The sequence below is a fragment of the Protopterus annectens genome, chromosome 8.part0 (genome assembly GCF_019279795.1).
Source record: "Protopterus annectens isolate FY-2018-M chromosome 8.part0, PAN1.0, whole genome shotgun sequence".
NCBI classification, from domain to species: domain Eukaryota; kingdom Metazoa; phylum Chordata; order Ceratodontiformes; family Protopteridae; genus Protopterus; species Protopterus annectens.
Window position 1 is genome coordinate 1,788,137,566 of NC_056741.1, and position 14,112 is coordinate 1,788,151,677.

The 14,112-nt window shown below is 42.3% G+C and overlaps 1 long non-coding RNA gene across 3 annotated transcripts in view; it reads right to left on the reverse strand.

The window, feature by feature from the left end:
- LOC122809645 overlaps window positions 1–14,112 on the reverse strand; it is a 1,890,825-nt gene that overhangs the window by 395,652 nt on the left and 1,481,061 nt on the right. For 2 of the 3 annotated variants that reach the window (XR_006365936.1, XR_006365934.1), the window contains one exon: window positions 11,850–11,923. The exons of the other annotated variant lie outside the window; for it this stretch is intronic. This is a non-coding gene — a long non-coding RNA (uncharacterized LOC122809645). The remainder of the gene's footprint in view (window positions 1–11,849; window positions 11,924–14,112) is intronic. 3 annotated transcript variants of the gene reach the window in all.

Sequence of the window (14,112 nt, forward strand, 5' to 3'; positions counted from 1 at the left end):
GGAGGGACAGATTCATTTCCCAGAGGCTCCCTTCACTCTGGAATAGTATCCCAATTCATGTTAGACATAGCCCCTCGCTGAACCTCTTCAAGCAAAATCTGGATGCGTGGATGGGAAATCGCAAATTCACCCCTGGCATCTCTTCTGTGTCCCTGCTAGACAGAAGCACAGTAAACTAATCTTAAAAGGGTACCTTCTGTGACCTACTTTACAGAGCCACAGTAGGCTAATCTAATAGGGAGGCAGAAGCCAAATACACTCTGGCTAGGCTTATAAATGCCCTAGGGAAGATAGCCTAGTATCTACCTATGAACCTATGAATAAACTCCCACAACTGACAGCCAAACCATGGTCCTGGGTGTGCATCTGCCCCCAACGAAGCCAAAGACATCAGAGACAAACCCGGTACTGATGAAGGAGCTACTGGTGGCACCGAGACACCTGGAAATGGGATAGTCGAAGTGGTGGGCTCCAAACCTTGAAGGGAGGTTGGAGGAGGATAATCCGGAGAATAAGCCTCGGCTCCAGAAGGGAGGGAGGACTGCGTGGGTGTGGGAAGACCACTGGCCGCCAAGAGCTGGTCCACCGATCTAACTACATCCACTTTGGAGAGGGTTCTGGAGGAAAGGATCGACATTCCTGAGGGAGATTCTGGCCTATCCACCAAAGGACTGGGGAGTTGACCCAAAAATGGGTCTACAGAAGGAGAATATCTTGTTCTTGAAGGCAGAAAAGTTTTGAGCTTCGGCACCATGGGCTGCTGATTGGACGGAGAAGTTGGGACCGAATGGGAGGTCAGTGAAGTTGGTGCCAACATAGTTGTCGGTGCTAATGTCAACATCAAGGTGACAGTCAGTGCCGAGGTGGCCTGGATCAGTGCAGAGACCATCAGTACCGATGGAGACCCAACTGTCAGTGCCAAAAGTTGTTTCTCATTCATTTTTGTAACTTTAGTCCTCGGTTCCAAAGACACAGACGGAACCAGCGATTTATGAGTTTTTAACTCTGTGACGATAGTGAGGTCGGCACTGAATGGCTTCTCTTTTTTTGACTCAGGTTTGGACAATTTGGATGACTCTGACTCTTAGACAGGGCTTCTTCAAAAGAGGATTTCAATAATCCTTTTAAAATAAGTTTGTTTCGGCATTCTGCCAAGGTATGGGCACTAAATCCCTGGCAGATCTTGCACCGAGAACCCACGTGAGGTGCACTTAAGCAGTAAACACATGAAAGATGCCCATTTGAATTGGGTATTTTTCTACCACAATCCTGACATTGTTTGCATCCTGAAGTGCCCTTCTGCTTTTCCACCATGTCTAAATCACCATATACATACACACACACACACACACACACACACACACACACACACACACACACAAGAATGAGCCAGAAATTCTACCAACAATGGTGCGAAGAAATTTCCAACAAGGGCAAAGAAAGGTGAAAAATACCAATGATGATATCAAGAGACTACCAAAAAGGTAAAGGGAGAGAAAGGGAGACAAGTTATCAATTATGGTAGCAAGGAATACCATCAGGTAAAGGAGGTAGAGGAATATCAAAAACACACACACTGAAGGGTACAAAACAGAGAGAAATATTTCTATTACTCAAAAAATAGAAAAGATTTTGATAGAATATATAGGAAAATATATGATAAAGGCATTTAGCTGGAGAGTATTGACTACAGCGTCTTGTTTTCAGAGCAGCAAATGAGATCTGAGGTAATGGAGAAAGAAGCACTGTGGGTAGAGCCTTAGCTCGAGAGTTTTTGGCTGGCACGAGTTGTATAACGGCAGAGCCATTTCTAAGAAGTCGGAAACAAGTCCCATTCGTCATGAATGACTGAAGATTGACAACATCAGATGAGAAGGTTTTTGGATACAGGTCCTTAAGGAGAATAACCACAACTTCACAGAATAAAGTGGCAAAAAGTTTACTAAGAATTAAGCCAACATGAGAATGGAGAATGGAGATTTTACCTTAGGGATGACTGCAAGCAGGGGTATAGAAAAAGTACAGTTGTGTACACTTGCCATAAATGTAGATGTTCAAGTGTATTCACTGTTGCTGTCATTACATTTGGGTAATCTGCTGGCAGGTTGCCCTCAGTCGGCCTGAATAACAAAGTCTTGGGTCCTGCGTCGGTTGCTGTCTCCTCTTCCATGACGTCAGGTCGTCAGGGGTATAAAACATGCAGCCGACGCCATTTTATTCGGTTTTTCTTGCCCCAGATGTCAGGTGCCACCCAAATGGGGTGCAAAAAAAAATATATAGTAGTTGCTCAGACTTTCTTAGAGATTTGGTCCTATTTAAGAAGAATCTTAGTTGTCTGTGTACATCCAATGAATGCAGTATCCACTCCCCCTTGTTCTGCAGATTTGGGTAGAATTTTGGCAGGTGAATGGTCTGGTTAAGAGCCACACTGGATACCACCTTAGGCATAAAAGAAGATTGGTCCTGAGGGACACCCTGTCCGGGTAAAATATAATAAAAGGCTCCACTGCCATGAGATCCTGTAGTTCTGAAACCCTTCTTGCTGAAGTGACTGCCAAAAGAAAAGCTGTTTTCCACGATATAAATTTTATATCCACAGCAGCTGCTGGTTCAAAAGGAGGCAGGGTGAGTTTTTCCAGCACAAAAGTGAGGTCCCATGCAGGAGATGGTGCCCTTCTTAGAGGCCTTAAATTTTTGGCCCCTCTAAGATACTGTTTAAGCAGTGGATGAGAAAAGAGGTGAGGCTCTGTGTTGTAATAAGTCGAGATGGCAGAGGCATGGAATTTTAATGAAGAAAAAGATAGGCCCTTGTCAAGCATCTCAGTCAAATATTGTAAAATCTTAGGAATATTGGGCTTTGATGTGTCTATTCCTTGTGCTTGGTTCCAAGCACAGAATCTCTTCCATTTATCAGCATAAGATTTTCTAGTACTAGGCGTTCTGGCTTCCAAAATGACACCCATCACAGATTTACTGAGAGGTGTTGTTTGAATAATTAGTTGATTAGCCATGCTGCAGGGTTCAGAGTTTGGAGCCGAGTGTGCAGAATTTGATAGTACTGCTGAGACAGTAGAGGTATTTGAGGCACGTACCATGGAGGAAGGTGAGAAATATTCCTTAGAAGCGGGTACCAGAGCTGGCGAGGCCAGTCCGGAGCAATTAGGATAATTTTTGGTTTTTCCTGTCTGACTTTTAGTAAGACCTTGGAGAGTAGAGGCAGAGGGGGAAAGGCATAGACTGATAGGTTTTTCCAGCTGAAGGATAGAGCATCCACTTTCAATGCTTTTTTGTGATGAGTTCTTGTGCAGAACTTGTCCAACTGATAAATTTGGGGAGAGGCAAATAGATCTATGTCTGGACTGCCCCACTTGTGTGTCAACATGCTGAAGATTTGTGGATCCAGTTTCCATTCGTGAGGGTCCATAAGATTTCTGCTTAGGTCGACTGCCAGAGTATTTTGTTTTCCTGGCAGGAATTGAGCTTTAAGATGTACTTATTAAGTCAAAGCTGTGTTCCACAATGTCATGGCTAGTCTGCAAAGGGGGTAGTAATGTGTAGCCCCCTGCTTGTTTATGTACCACATGACTGTGGTGCTGTCCGTCTTTATCAGTAGTTGTCCTGAATGAAGTAAGTCCTTAAAGGCTGTCAGAGCATTTTGAACAGCTAGCATCTCTTTCTGGTTGATATGCAGATGCATTTGGTTTGGGCTCCATTTGCCTTGAATGCATCTCCCCGCCAGGTGGGCCCCCCAAGCATAGTCTGATGCTTCAGTAGTAAAGGTTTGTGTGGCAGGGGTAGAGTGAATGATAGTCCCTTGTTTTGGTGACATGTCTCTGCCCACCAAAGAAACTCCTGTTGTAGGCAGGGAATGAGCGGAATCATTGTTTCCAGACTGTGACAATGCTGACTCCATAAACTTTTTAGGTACCATTGAAGTTTCCTCACATGCATATGGAATTAGTAGAATACAGGATGCCATGAATCCCAAAGCCTGTAGAATTTGTCTTGCAGATAACTGGGTTTTTGTTGCCATCTGTTTGAAGTATGTTGTCAGTTGCCTTTGTTTGTCTGGCGTCAGGTAAGCCATCTGGGCAGTTGTAGTCAAGCTTGCACCCAGGAATGTAATTAATTGAGAGGGTACCAGTTGGGATTTCTTTTTGTTTATTGTGTACCCTAGGCATGTTAGAAGCCTTTTTACAAATGCCAGATGTTGAAAAAGAGTGTCCTTGTTCTCTGCTTGAATGAGACAGTCGTCCACATAAGGATAAATTTGAATGCTTCTTTGTCTGCAAAATGCAATTACAGGTGCCAGGCACTTTGTAAAGACCCTGGGCGCAGTAGATAAGCCAAAGGGCAGTGCACAGAATTGGTAATGCAAAAAACCTGTCTTGAAGCGGAGGTATCTTCTGCAAGATTCCCTTATTGGGATATGCAGGTATGCCTCTTTTAAGTCTAGAGTCACTAACCAAGCATTCCTGCCCAGCATAGGCAGTAGCTGTTGTAAAGTCAGCATTTTGAATTTTGGAATGTCCAGGAACTTGTTCAAAATCGATAAGTCCAGTATTGGGCGCCTGGCATTGTCTTTTATGGGTACCAGGAAACGTCTTGAATAAAAACCTTGTGCTTTTTCCTTTTCTGACACTGGTTGAATAGCCCTCATATCCATGTGGGACATAACTTGTTTCTGAGCCTCTGCCCATTGATTTTTTAGCAGATCTGGCCAACCGTTTGGAATTGGCAAAGTATGGAAATGAAAGGATACTATGTTTAATACCCACTTGTCCTGGGTAATTAACTGCCAATTTTGAGCATGAAGTGCTAATTTTCCCCCCAAGGGGGCTGCCAAAAGATAAGTACTTGGTGAAGGTAGAGGGAAGTCATTGAGACTGCTTACTGTAGGGTTGTGCTTTGTTTCCTCCAGATTTGAAGGTGGAGGCACCCCATTGCTTTGACCTGTAAGAACAGTGTGATTGGTATCTAGAGCCTTTTGAGCGCCTGGATTTGCCTTGAGAGGCTCTGTTGGACACAGGAAAAGACCAATTTTTAGTAGGCCAGTGCCTACTGAACGTGGGTGGCTGCACTTGCAAGAAATCTTTTACAGTTTGCAAAGATTTAGCTTTGTCTTCCATTTTCTTTAAAACCTCTTCTGCCTTATTACCAAACAGAAAAAAACAAGCAAACTGGTAACCTTAAGCCCAACGGAAAAAATATTCTCCAATATCGAAAGGAGAATATTTTTTCCGTTGGGCTTAAGGTTACCAGTTCGCTTGTTTTTTTCGTTGGTTATTTGTTTTTTATTCTTTGCTTATTACCAAACAGAGCATCATGCTGCAAAGGGGCATCCAACAATTTAGCTTTAAGATGATCAGGCAGATTTTGCTCCTTGAGCCAGGCATGCCTTCTAATCACAGATCCAGTAACTGCGGCCCTGCAAGAGGCCTCCAAAGAATCAAAACCACATTGCAAAGTATGCTTTCCAACCTGTTCTGCTGAATGCAATAATTCCTGTAATTCTTTATTTTCCACACAATCAGAAATTAACATAATTTTCTGTTTCAATAAGCCCATAACATGCTGTTGACATTTAAGCATATGAAACTGGCAGTTTAAGGCCCTAATTGCCAAGGTTGCAGACATATAAACCTTCTTTTCCCATCTATCCAGCACCCGGGAATCTCTATCAGAGGGGGTAGGATTTTTGGCTGTAGAGGCCTTTACACCTTTGGGACCCTGTGAGATAGTCTCAGGATCAGCAGCAGGATTTTTAAATAGAAATTTGTGGGAGTCAGGAACCCTGTAGTATCTGTCTGGCTTACTAGGAGCCAGAGGGAGGGAATCATGAGCCATGCTTGATTCCGAAAACACATCATCAACAATGTCTAATACATGAGGTATTGCCAAATGCCTATGCTAAGGAAGAAGAAGGAAATCCCTAAGCTTCTTTTTTGATTCAAAGAAATCCTGACTCTCCCAATGAAAATATTCCCTTAAAGTATGCAAGGTTTCTCCAAAAGAATAATCCTCAGGAGGAGATGCAGATGGGATGGATTATTCTGCATCAGAATCCTCATAGGGTGGAATAGAAAATTCCTGATCAGAAGAGGAATCAGAAGAAACAGACACCTTATCATGAAGGGATTCACATCTAGATCAAGGGAAGTCATAGTCTCCCTATACTCATCACTCATCAGACCAATGATCGAGTACAACGCCCCATTCGGAATGTATCTGACCCGACACTTGCAGCAGCTGGAGAGGCCACAAAAGTTCCTCACCAAAAGGATAAAGGGTCTCAAAAATCTGTCTTATGCTGCCCGACTGAAAGAACTCCAGTTATATTCAGTTGCGTACCGCTTGCTCAGAGGTGACCTGTGCCTGCCATACAAGGCCATGTCAAACCCAGATTTGATGAATATGCTTCATCTCAAAAAATCTAGATCCCTTAGAGCCACAAGGGCGGGTGACTTAAACCTCAACACGGTTATTAATAGGACGTGCTGGAGGGATAGATTCATCACCCAAAGACTCCCTATGCTGTGGAACAAAATCCCGGTTTATGTGAGGCAGAGCACCTTGCTGGCCTTGTTCAAGAGGAATCTTGACCAATGGATGGGAGATCGCAGATACACCCCAGGGGTTACCTCAGTGTCACTGCTCGACAGAGGCACAGCTAAATAATGGGCATAGTTTCTCCAAACTAAGGGGTGGCGTAAGTCACAAAACTATGGGCTAGGCTTATAAATGCCCTCGGGCAGATAGCCTAGTATGAACCTATGAACCTATTCATAATCAGTGTCTTGACTAGGCCTCTTAACAGGGGGGGGGTTGGGAACCCCTGATCAAGGTAATTAAGTCCTCAGCCATTTTGATCATCTGTTTTTAGGCATAGGGGCCTGAGCACGTGGCTCAAGTGTCAGTTTTTTAGACAAAGAAGATGTTTTTGATCTTGTTTTTGAGGCTGGCGTCGGTTTTATATAAAAATGTTGTGGCCTGAAAATACCCTCAGAAGCCGGTGCCTGCTCAGCGGCTCCAGACCCATCCAAGGGAGAGACATCCGTGGGTTCAATACTCGGAGAATCTCGCGGCATTCCGGACTCCGCATGGGTCTCAGTAAAGGCCTGCGACTCAAAAGTAGCGGGTATCAGGGGCTGCGAAAGCGCCTCACTGAGTACTGGCTTAGGTGAAGTTTCGTCGTCAGTTTTGGATCTCAACGGTCTCTCTCTGTCTTTTTCTTTGCGTTTTTGTGAACTCCAGTAGTCGGATTGCTAACCAACGACATTCCAGGGTAATTAAATCTGGATCCAAAATATTTAGAAGCAAAAATATACAGACACTTAATAGTGCGTTGGTTAAATCTAGCACAAAACCGACAGCAAGGCACGTTATGATCTAGGCCTAGGCAAGGAATACAGTACAAATGAAAATCCTTATGAGGAATTTGCTTCCCACAAGTAATGCAATAACTTTTACTGACATCGATAAGGAGCAAGAAAAAGTTTTCTCAATGGGGTAATTAGCTTTAGTTGAAAACCTCGGTTCTGAAACTCTAATGCAAAAATTTCAGGAGTTGGCCGACCGGCACTTGAGAACTGCTTCTGCTTTGGGCACCGCGGCAAGAAAGACTGAATAAAATGGTGTCGGCTGCATGTTTTATACCCCTGACGACCTGACGTCATGGAAGAGGGGACAGCAACCGACGCAGGACCCAAGACTTTGTTATTCAGGCCGACTGAGAGCAACCTGCCAGCAGATTACCCAAATGTAATGACAGCAACAGTGAAACACGAAGAACATCTGGCAAGAGATGACTGGTGAATTTACAGGAGATCATTAGGAAAGCAACAAAGGCATCAGTAGTAAATAACTGCAGAGAGAAATGTAATAAAGTGGGAGGAGGCCAAGCAGAAGTTTGGACTGTGGGTTACAGACTGCCTTCCCTACAAAGAATTGGTATCAAGTGTATACGCAATGAGAAAGGAACAGGGGAGTGCTATGTGAAAGACCAGCTCTGGCAGAGTTTTTAATTGCAGCTAAAATAGAAGTTGGTGTTAATATGGGATAATTAGTAAAGGATATCAAATACTGCATGATAACTAGTAGTGAAATAAGCCAGGAGTTTTTCCTTTCAATGTCTATGTCTAGTGTGGACGAATTGCTGGCACTTACGGCAATTCTTACAGCAATGATTTACATCATGTTTCTCTCCCAAGCAGTATAAACCATCTGCCAGACATAAGGACATTTACAGGGTTTCAGTTTTTACAATGAACAAAGAAACTTTTCACTAACAATAATCAAGATCAAGATATGACCTGTGTGAGTGGCAGAAACCAATTAAAAGGGTTAGAGTCTAGACATGCTCTCTTACTATGACATCTGATTTCCCAGCAGGTGCCAGTATAGCGCACACATACTATTTAACCTCATGGGCAATAGCTCTATAGCAAAACAAAAGTGTCAGACTGGAATGGAAAAGAGGATGACTTATCCAATAAGAGTCTCCAAACCTATGTCTATTGACTTATGCCTTCATTGTAGTCATTACTGGTTGAAATGCATTACCATCACAATTACATTTCTGTATCTACGTACAGTACTATGCACAGCATTTTGCAAATAATCTTATCTTGTAATGGATACAAAAGAGCTTGGTCCACCAAATTGCTTCAATTTCAACAGCAAGTGTGAAGGAGCAGTCAATCCAAAGGCAAAAAACTCACTAACACATAAAATATACTTCAATAACAGACATTTCACTCCAGGACTGCATCAATAACACTTAAAATAGCCTTCCATAACAGACATTACTACACCCCCACTGTGGCACAGACAACCACAAGGAATAGTTGTAGATTGTATACACCTCAGAAGCATCTCTTTATACTTGATATGGTCATCAATCTGTTCAAACACGGATGGATATTGGGCTGGCCTGAAGCCTAATAACCATTAGGAAATGCTGCTGCTTTCACCTAAGAATAAGCAATACTTAAAAAGGTCCATGGTGCAGAGATAAAGCTCTCACTACAATGAAAGCAACCTGAGTTTGAATAGCCATTCAAATGCCTGCAAGAGCTAGCTGGACAGGATGGAATGAGTAGCCTTTGACATTCTTCCTAACCTGAATGGGGGGTATGTCTGGCTCACCACAAGGGTGACACTTAGCTGGAGCACTAGATGGTGACAATCTGGTGTCTTTCATGCCTGCTGTGCCCATGCTGTCACTGTGCTTAGCACCAGTAAAGCTGAGAGGAATCCAGTGTCTGGAGGCATGCTTCCCCTTGAAGGATAGCAACAGTGGGCACAGAGAAGCTGCTACAGGGGAGAAGGGTACTCAAAATGGGGAGTGGACAGACCACCTCCCAAGACCAGCAAGCTGGCTTGACACTTACTACCAAACTCTTGCTGTGGAAAGAAAGGGCTACTACAAAACAAACCGCAGAACTACTATAAAAACAAAAAATAGCCAAGGCTATAAGGTACAAAAACAGAAGTGAATGTGACAGTAAGCACTTTCTTGGGCACACATACACCCACTTCTTCAGACTGTTCAACAAAACTAATACACTACATTTAAATAGCTAACAAAATAAGCACATGACAGTCAGATGTTTAAAAAGGTCCAACGGGACTTAGAAAACAATCAAACAACACATAATTAAAATACAGCTTATAAAATGTTTAAATACAGATATAGTATGTTGTTGTATCTTTTGGCTTTTCCCGGTTAGGGGTCGCCACAGCGGAACTCCAGTCCGCTTATGATTGGCAGTAGATTTTTACGTACCGAGTTGCCAGCCCTGATGCACAACCTTCAACGAAGGTACGCCCATTCACGCATGTCTCCACACAGAAGACGCTTTAGCTGAGAATCGAACAGGACAACGTCTTACTGTGAGGCGACAACGCTACCGCAGCACCACCACCACAGCTCAAATACAGATATAGTATAAAATCTGCAATTAACAAGAAACTGTATGTCCCTAAACCTCACTGGGATTCCCAGGCAGAAACAAATGGGCCACAGAGCTCTTGCCAAGCTTGGGAACGTCCAACACCCATGTCCCCAGAAAGAATGAGCCAAATGGGTACCAGTACTGGAGACATCAGACAAGCTTCTGGATGGGAACAAAAAAAGGAATGAGCAATACTTGGAAATCACTCTGTACCATAACAATCTACCTCATTTGGCATTTATCACCAACTATGGCACCAGCACAACTATCCAAATGGATACCTTGAAACTTGAACCAGCCTCCCACCATTTCCTAAGCACCAATGCATACATATACGTATGTATGCGTGTGTGTGTGTGTGTGTGTGTGTGTGTGTGTGTGTGTGTGTGTGTGTGTGTACGTATACATAGCCAAACATCACTGATAAGACCATGAAGAAGTGAATATATTAAGTGGCTACAGTGTGGTTGTTTCACTGCAGACAAGCTACTTGCATAATTAGTTTTAACTTAGGGCCAGCAAATTTTACTCACATTATTTGTCAATCTGTTGATAAAATGGTTTGTAGTGCATGGAGCACCATGACTATGCTCTAAAACTGGAAAAAAGATAAAACTGTTATGCGCTACTGTGGTGTGAGACTTGACCATGTGATGGCTGGGAATAAGAAGGGACATTCCTTTTGTCCCTGAATACCTTCCTTCTTCATTCCTATGTTCACTGAAGTTTACAAACATTAACCTGTAAGTAACTTATTTACAGTTAGGGCAGTATTTAAAAATTGCGTCTAACGTTTTCCTTACTTGCTGTCTATGTAACAGCCCTCCCTAAATATTTTATTGGCTTTTAAAGCTGGTAAAACACATCGTTTTTTGTTTTTCTTTTGTATCTGATTGTACTTGGAGTAGATAAAACTCCATGCACTACAGAGTTATGATTATGTCTCTCTGATCATACCCCATTATGTGTTCTCAGCATGGATGCCAAAATTCCCCTCGAGTTTCACTCTCAAGGTGAATTTCTTGGCATCCATGTTTCGAACACATAACAACTCAGTTATGATCAGAGCTTCGGTCATAAAGCTCTATGTTATATACACAGCATCCAGCATTTTGCACACTAGTTTCAACTGTTCAGTGCATCAAAAAGCATAGTTAACGTCAGGTGTAAGGGGACTAGGCACAGATAACTTTTTTAATGGTGATTAAATACTCTATGTTTTAGTGTAAAAGAGAATACTGTACCAAATTTAAAAGAAATATCTACTGAAGCCGCACAATGTAATGTAAAGTAACCTGGATATAATAACTTTTTCACCTCCTTTGTATCTGCACACCTAAGATGCGATAACTCCAACACAGTCCATTAAAAGAGTAAAAGGCAAAAAAATTAGTTTAAGTAACAGTACACTGATTGACTAAGAAAGCTAACCATTTCTCTTACAAGTTTTAAAAGTGTCAGGTAATAAAAATGATGAGGCTGTTTGAGAGGACCCTGGGCAGACTTAATACAGCAAGTTTAAAGTAAAACAAGGCACTAACATCAAAGTACAGTTAAAGGTGCCATGCAAAATAGATTATTCTTTCAACAGCAACAGAAGAAAAGCAATGATGAAAACGAGTGACAAACTGCTGAAACAAGTATGCAGCAGAGATTAATACTAATGCAATGAAATAATGATTTTTACTGATCAGTTTCAACTGGTGACCTCTTGACTGACAGTTATTTAACTGAACAAGGAGATTAGTCAGGCAGTATTAACACCTGATGCGTGAAGTCTGCACATCAGTAAGTGTCAAGAAGCAGTTCAACTTCATTTCACTGAAAAAAAAAAACATGCATCTACCACAAACTATTGTGGCCTGCAATGCTAATGAAAACCTCTAATCTTACCCTGTTGTTTGATGCAAATACTCTGAAATGGATGTTTTTCCGCCAGGAAAAAAAGTTCTGCAGACAGTTCAGCTCTAAGAAATAGAAAAAAGAAGCAAACTGCATGTCTAAAAACTGTACACATAAAGCACTACTCTGCAGAGGCGATCTTTGTTCTCATGCGATCAGGCCAATTTCCCACATTTCCCTTGCTTCCCTTTGGCAGAACATTCATCATTCTTCCAACTGAACAATCGTGCTTCAACACCAACCAGCAATGGCAGGACAAAGGACAACCAAATCTGAGCTGCCATCACCCCAGCACTCGTTGCTAGGAAACCTTTCATCATTTTGGCAGCCTGTCAATGATCATCATTTATTTAACCTTCACCGTGAAAAAAACATTTTCAAAGGTGAACTTCCTTGGGGCTTCCAAGTCCTAAAGGTCCCGGAACTGAGTTTTCTGTTAGCATGTCACCAGATCACTTATACTTTTTTTGGTTAAAAAAACACACTGCTAAGGGGCTACATTTTTTCCACATTCACCAGGTAAATTATTATTAAGTAGCTCAGGACTATAAGTTTAAAAATGAGAGTACTATATACGTCTGAGCTAGGCATAATAAAGGCATAATAATCACAGTTTTCAGAATTTGTTAGTGCAGAAGACAGCATTAAAAATATTACTGTGTACCTGTGTGTGTGTGTGTGTGTGTGTGTGTGTGTGTGTGTGTGTGTGTGTGTGTGTGTGTGTGTGTGTGTGTGTGTGTGTGCACGCACGCCTGACAGCATGCCTGCAAGGCACGTTCACATATCATTTACTGTTTTTTTTAACACTCTCTTAACACAACTGAATATAAGGCTGTGTTCATATAAAACTTACATGTTCTTTTGCATCCACTGTAATGTAAACAGACGAGTACAAAATTATGACAAAAGTTTTCCTAAAACTCTGACTAACTGGTCATTTTCTCTTCTGAAGGTAAGGAAGACTCTAGTTATTCATTTCTTTTAAGATACAAAAGGCCAAGAAGTTGGCAGTCCCTCAGTAATCTGATAATAGCTGCTTAAATGGCTGTCAGACATTTACTCAGCAAACAGTTTCAACAGGTATTCAGACCTGAGACCCAAGTCTTACAGCTGTGTTCCTTCTTAAAGAAAGTCTCTCACTACTGTACCATGTCATTAACACAGGCAAGGCAAGTTATGACAACAGGGAGCACCAGGTTTTGTAATGGCATTACAGAAGACCTGTATGTGTGCACTTACCAGCAAAGGTCAGGAGAGTTATGACAATGTTTGTGTCTTTCGACTTTTCCCGGTTAGGGGTCGCCACAGCGGAACTCTAGTCCGCTAATGATTGGCAGTAGAGTTTTACGTGCTGGCTTTCCGGGCCTAACGCACAACCTTCAACGAAGGAATGCCCGTTCATGCATGTCGCCACACAGAAGACGCTCTAACTGAGAATCGAACGGGCAACGTCTAACTGTGAGGCGACAACGCTACCACATCACCACCACGGAGAACTAGTTCATGTGATGTCATTACAAAAGATTTGTACGTCTGCAATCTATTACATCAGGAAAGGCCGGGTGAGTTGTGACAACTGGCAGCAGTAGCTTGTTGACAACATACAGTACACTCGTGTGCTAGCATACACAGAAAAAGATGTACATCACTATATAATGAGGTCTTGAAGGATAAAAAGATTATTTGCAGTACAAAGCACAAAACATAACAAGGCTTTGAATGATCCCTAATGGCAGCTACAGGTGTGAATTTTGGTTCATGAAAAAACTGAAACCAAAAACAACAAATTTCAATTTATCTGCATTCATGTTTTTTTTTAACTCATTCATCATTCATGGGTTATCTATGACCTGCAGTACAGCCAACATTCAGTTCTGTTCATATCACTACTACTTCCTTCACCACAATAATGTAATGCTCTCTCAAACACAGCTCAACATACCTAATTTTTGGGTGGGCTCCTGTATTCTGGTGGGAGTTACAAACACAGATGAGCAATCATGGATGAGGAATGACAGAGATGCTAGTACCAGAAATCCTGGTGCAACTATAAATGCCCACACATCTGCATCAGAGGTAGAAGCACAATATCACCATCCCAGCTGATATACACCGCCACTGCCTGTCTACTTCTACTGAACTTGAACTTTTCTACCTTCCAAACTCTTTCATCTGCTAACCAGGAGTTCATTATTCATCCCAACCTACCCTCAAGGATGAATGTAATCCTGCGGATGCTCATTCAACTTGCCTG